This window comes from Arachis hypogaea, chromosome 3 (assembly GCF_003086295.3).
Source record: "Arachis hypogaea cultivar Tifrunner chromosome 3, arahy.Tifrunner.gnm2.J5K5, whole genome shotgun sequence".
Lineage (NCBI taxonomy): Eukaryota > Viridiplantae > Streptophyta > Magnoliopsida > Fabales > Fabaceae > Arachis > Arachis hypogaea.
The window spans coordinates 114,661,542-114,668,084 of NC_092038.1; the positions used below are offsets into that span (position 1 = coordinate 114,661,542).

At 41.9% G+C, this 6,543-nt stretch overlaps 1 non-coding gene across 1 annotated transcript; it reads right to left on the reverse strand.

Annotated features, from left to right (window-relative positions):
• Positions 1-230: 230 nt before the first annotated feature.
• On the reverse strand, positions 231-338 carry LOC112793903 (small nucleolar RNA R71). Its single transcript, XR_003198590.1, has one exon. It is a non-coding gene; the product is annotated as a small nucleolar RNA R71 (small nucleolar RNA).
• Between the last annotated feature and the right edge of the window lie 6,205 nt (positions 339-6,543).

Genomic DNA, 6,543 nt, shown 5'->3' on the forward strand with positions numbered 1-6,543 from the left:
GACTTCCATTGGAAGATCCTCATCAGTTTTTAGCTGAATTCTTGCAAATCTGTGACACTGTTAAGACCAATGGGGTTGACCCTGAGGTCTACAGACTTATGCTATTCCCTTTTGCTGTAAGAGACAGAGCTAGGATATGGTTGGACTCACAACCTAAAGAAAGCCTGAACTCTTGGGAAAAGCTAGTCAATGCCTTCTTGGCAAAGTTCTTTCCACCTCAAAAATTGAGTAAGCTTAGAGTGGAAGTCCAAAACTTCAGACAGAAGGAAGGTGAATCCCTCTATGAAGCTTGGGAAAGATACAAACAATTGATCAGAAAGTGTCCTTCTGACATGCTTTCTGAATGGAGCATCATAGGTATCTTCTATGATGGTCTGTCTGAACTGTCCAAGATGTCATTGGATAGCTCTGCTGGAGGATCTCTTCATCTGAAGAAGACGCTTGCAGAAGCTCAAGAACTCATTGAAATGGTTGCAAATAACCAATTCATGTACACTTCTGGAAGGAATTTTGTGAACAATGGGACGAATCAGAAGAAAGGAGTTCTTGAGATTGATACTCTGAATGCCATACTGGCTCAGAACAAAATATTGACTCAGCAAGTCAATATGATTTCTCAGAGTCTGTCTGGAATACAAGCTGCACCAGGCAGTGCTAAGGACGCTTCATCTGAAGAAGAAGCTCATGATCCTGAGAACCCTTCAATGGAAGAGGTGAATTACATAGGAGAACCCTATGGAAACACCTATAATCCTTCATGGAGAAATCATCCAAATCTCTCATGGAAGGATCAACAGAGACCTCAACAAGGTTTCAACAACAATAATGGTGGAAGAAACAGGTTTAGCAATAGCAAGCCTTTTCCATCATCTTCTCAGCAACAGACAGAGAATTCTAAGCAGAGCCACTCTGACTTAGCAACCATGGTCTCTGATCTAATCAAAACCATTCAAAGTTTCATGACTGAAACAAGGTCCTCCATTAGAAACTTGGAGGCACAAGTGGGTCAGCTGAGTAAGAAAGTTACTGAACTCCCTCCTAGTACTCTTCCAAGCAATACAGAAGAGAATCCAAAAGGAGAGTGTAAGGCCATCAACATGGCCGAACTTGGAGAGGAGAAAGAGGCAGTGAGCACCACTGAGGAAGACCTCAATAGACGTCCACTGGCCTCCAATGAGTTTCCTAATGAGGAACCATGGGAATCTGAGGCTCACACTGAGACCATAGAGATTCCATTGGATTTACTTCTACCATTCATGAGCTCTGATGAGTATTCTTCCTCTGAAGAGGATGAAGATGTCACCGAAGAGCAAGTTGCTAAATACCTTGGAGCAATCATGAAGCTAAATGACAAGTTATTTGGTAATGAGACTTGGGAGGATGAACCCCCTTTGCTCACCAAAGAACTGGATGACTTGACTAGGCAGAGATTACCTCAAAAGAGACAGGACCCTGGGAAGTTCTCAATACCTTGTACAGTAGGCACCATGACCTTCAAGAAGGCTCTGTGTGACCGAGGGTCAAGCATAAACCTCATGCCTCTCTCTGTAATGGAGAAGCTAGGGATCTTTGAGGTACAAGCTGCAAGAATCTCACTAGAGATGGCAGACAATTCAAGAAAATAAGCTTATGGACTTGTAGAGGATGTTCTGGTAAAAGTTGAAGACCATTACATCCCTGCTGATTTCATAGTCCTAGAGACTGGGAAGTGCATAGATGAATCCATCATCCTTGGCAGACCCTTCCTAGCCACAGCAAAGGCTGTGATTGATGTTGACAGAGGAGAATTGATCATTCAAGTGAATGAAGAATCCCTTGTGTTTAAGGCTTAAGGATATCCCTTTGTAACCATGGAGAGGAAGCATGAAGAGCTTCTCTCAAAACAGAGTCAAACAGAACCCCACAGTCAAACTCTAAGTTTGGTGTTGGGAGGCCACAACCAACTTCTAAGTTTGGTGTTGAACCCCCACATTCAAACTCTAAGTTTGGTGTTGGGAGGTTCCAACATTGCTCTGAGTATATGTGAGGCACCATGAGAGCCCACTGTCAAGCTACTGACATTAAAGAAGCGCTTGTTGGGAGGCAACCCAATGTTATATTTATCTATTTTCCTTTGTTATTTTATGTTTTTTTATAGGTTGATGATCATGGGAAGTCACAAAATCAATTGAAAAAAGCAAAAACAGAATGAAAAACAAAAAGAAAAATAGCACACCCTGGAGAAAACTTGCTGGCGTTTAAACACCAATAAGGGTAGCAAATAGGCATTTAACGCCCAGTCTGGCACCATTCTGGGCGTTTAACGCCAGAAAGGGGCACCAGATTTGCGTTAAACGCCAGGAAGGGGGAAGAAGCTGGCGTTAAACGCCAGAAATGGGCACCAGCCCGGTGTTTAATGCCAGAATTGGCAGAAGGAGCATTTTTGCTCGCCACTTGGTGCAGGGATGAATTTTTCTTGACACCTCAGGATCTGTGGACCCCATAGGATCCCCACCTACCCCACCACTCTCTCTCTTCTTCATCCATTCACCAATCACCTCAACACCTCTTCCCCCAAAACCCCTCACCTATCAAATCCCACTATTCTCTTCACCACTCACATCCATCCTTCATAAAACCCCACCTACCTCACCATTCAAATTCAAACCACTTTCCCTCACAAACCCACCCATAATGGCCGAACCATACACCCCCTCTCCACTTTTATATAAACCCATCTTCACTCCTTCATTTTCACACAACCTAAACACTACTTCTCCCCCTTGGCCGAACCACAAAGCCACCTCCATCTCCTCTATTTCTTCTTCTTCTACTCTCGTCTTTCTTCTTTTGCTCGAGGACGAGCAAACCTTTTAAGTTTGGTGTGGTAAAAGCATTGCTTTTTATTTTTCCATAACCATTTATGGCATCTAAGGCCGGAGAAACCTCTAGAAAGAGCAAACGGAAGACAAAAGCTTCCACCTCTGAGTCATGGAAGATGGAGAGATTCATCTCAAGGGTGCATCAAGACCACTTCTATGAAGTTGTGGCCATGAAGAAGGTGATCCCCGAGGTCCCTTTCAAACTCAAAAAGAGTGAATATCCGGAGATCCGACATGAGATCCGAAGAAGAGGTTAGGAAGTTCTTACCAACCCCATTCAACAAGTCGGGATCTTAATGGTTCAAGAGTTCTATGCCAATGCATGGATCACCAAGAACCATGATCAAAGTGTGAACCCGGACCCAAAGAATTGGCTCACAATGGTTCAGGGGAAATGCTTAGATTTTAGTCCGGAAAATGTAAGGTCGGCATTCAACTTGCCCATGATGCAAGGAGATGAACATCCTTACACTAGAAGGGTCAACTTTGATCAAAGGTTGGACCAAGTCCTCATAGACATTTGTGAAGAGGGCGCTCAATGGAAGATAGATTCAAGAGGGAAGCCGGTTCAACTGAGAAGGCATGACCTCAAGCCCGTGGCTAGGGGATGGCTGGAGTTTATCCAACGCTCAATCATTCCCACTAGCAACTGGTCCGAAGTTACTATAGACCGGGCTACCATGATTCATAGCATCATGATTGGAGAGGAAGTAGAAGTTCATGAGGTTATATCCCAAGAACTTTATAAGGTGGCGGACAAGTCCTCTACCTTGGCAAGGTTAGCCTTCCCTCATCTCATTTGTCACCTCTGTTATTCAGTCAGAATTGACATAGAGTCCCCTCATGGATAAGGACAAGCCCATCACTAAGAAAAGGATAGAGCAAACAAGAGATCCCACTCATCATGAAATCCCTAAGATGCCTCAAGGGATGCACTTTCCTCCACAAAACTATTGGGAGCAAATCAACACCTCCCTAGGAGAATTGAGTTCCAACATGGGACAACTAAGGGTGGAGCACCAAGAACATTCCATTCTCCTCCATGAAATTAGAGAAGATCAAAGAGTCATGAGAGAGGAGCAACAAAGGCAAGGAAGAGACATTGAGGAGCTCAAGCACGCCATAAGATCTTCAAGAGGAAGAACAAGCCGCCATCACTAAGGTGGACCCGTTCTTTAATCTCCTTGTTCTTTAAATTCCTGTTTTTCAAATTTTTATGCTTATGTTCATCATCTATGTTTGTGTCTTATGATCATTAGTGTCTTAGTGTCTATGCCTTAAAGTTATGAATGTCCTATGAATCCATCACCTTTCTTAAATGAAAAATGTTCTTAATTGAAAAAGAGAAGAATTGCATGAATTTTGAATTTTATAACAGATTAATCATTTTGATGTGGTGGCAATACTTTGACTTCTGAATGTATGCTTGAACAGTGCATATGTCTTTTGAATTTGTTGTTCATGAATGTGGGCTCTTGAAAGAATGATGAAAAAGGAGACATGTTACTGAGGATCTGAAAAATCATAAAAATGATTCTTGAAGCAAGAAAAAGCAGTGAATTCAAAAAAAAAGGAGAGATTATGTGCGAAAAAAAAGAGAGAGAAAGCAAGCAGAAAAAACCAATAGCCCTTTAAACCAAAAGGCAAGGGTAAAAATAAAGTCGTGATCCAAGGCAAAAAGAGTGTGCTTAAGAACCTTGGACACCTCTAATTAAGGACTCTAGCAAAGCTGAGTCACAATCTGAAAAGGTTCACCCAGTTATGTGTCTGTGGCATGTATGTATCCAGTGGTAATACTGGAAGACAGAGTGCTTTGGGCCACAGCCAAGACTCATAAAGTAGCTATGTTCAAGAATCATCATACTTAACTAGGAGAATCAATAACACTATCTGGATTCTGAGTTCCTATAGAAGCCCATCATTCTGAATTTCAAAGGATAAAGTGAGATGCCAAAACTGTTCAGAGGCAAAAAGCTAAAAGCCCCGCTCATCTAATTAATACTGATCTTCATAGATGTTTTTGGAATTCATTGCATATTCTCTTCTTTTTATCTTATTTGATTTTCAGTTGCTTGGGGACAAGCAACAATTTAAGTTTGGTGTTGTGATGAGCGGATAATTTATACGCTTTTTGACATTATTTTTAGTAGTTTTTTAGTATGTTTTAGTTAGTTTTTATTATATTTTTATTAGTTTTTAGTTAAAATTCATTTTTCTGGACTTTACTATGAGTTTGTGTGTTTTTCTGTGATTTTAGGTATTTTCTGGCTGAAATTGAGGGACCTAAGCAAAAATCTGATTCAGAGGCTGAAAAGGACTGCAGATGCTGTTGGATTCTGACCTCCCTGCACTCGAAGTGGATTTTCTGGAGCTACAGAAGCCCAATTGGCGCGCGCTCAACTGCGTTGGAAAGTAGACATCCTGGGCTTTCCAGCAATGTATAATAGTCCATACTTTGCTCGAGATTTGATGGCCCAAACAGGCGTTTTAAGTCAGCTCAAGAATTCTGGCGTAAAACGCCGGAACTGGCACAAGAATGGGAGTTAAACGCCCAAACTGGCACAAAAGCTGGCGTTTAACTCCAAGAAGAGTCTCTACACGAAAATGCTTCAATGCTCAGCCCAAGAACACACCAAGTGGGCCCGGAAGTGGATTTTTATGTCATTTACTCATCTTTGTAAACCCTAAGCTACTAGTTCTCTACAAATAGGACCTTTTGCTATTGTATTAGACATCTTGGTAGCTATCTTTGAGTAGTCTTATGCTATCATAGATCATGGGGGCGGGCCTCTCGGCCATGCCTTGACCTTGTTCTTATGTATTTTCAACGGTGGAGTTTCTACACACCATAGATTAAGGTGTGGAGCTCTGCTGTACCTCGAGTATTAATGCAATTACTATTGTTCTTCTATTCAATTCAGCTTATTCTTATTCTAAGATATCACTTGTTCCTCAACTTGATGAATGTGATGATCCGTGACACTCATCATCATTCTCACCTATGAACGTGTGCCTGACAACCACCTCCGTTCTACCTTAGATTGAGTGGATATCTCTTGGGTTCCTTAATCAGAATCTTCGTGGTATAAGCTAGAATTGATGGCGGCATTCCAGAGAATCCGGAAGGTCTAAACCTTGTCTGTGGTATTCTGAGTAGGATTCAAGGATTGAATGACTGTGACGAGCTTCAAACTCGTGATTGTGGGGCGTTAGTGACAGACGCAAAAGAATCATTGGATTTTATTCCGACATGATCAAAAACCGACAGCTGAATAGCCGTGCTGTGACAGAGTGCGTTGAACATTTTCACTGAGAGAACGGGACTGTAGCCATTGACAACAGTGATGCCCAACATACAGCTTGCCATGGAAAGGAGTAACAAGGATTGGATGAAGACAGTAGGAAAGTAGAGAGACGGAAGGGACAAAGCATCTCCATACGCTTATCTGAAATTCTCACCAATGAATTACATAAGTATCTCTATCTTTATTTTATGTTTTATTCATAAATCATTCATAACCTTTTGAATCTGCCTGACTGAGATTTACAAGATGACCATAGCTTGCTTCATACCAACAATCTCCGTGGGATCGACCCTTACTCGTGTAAGGTTTATTACTTGGACGACCCAGTGCACTTGCTGGTTAGTTGTGCGAAGTTGTGATAAAGAGTTGAGATTGCA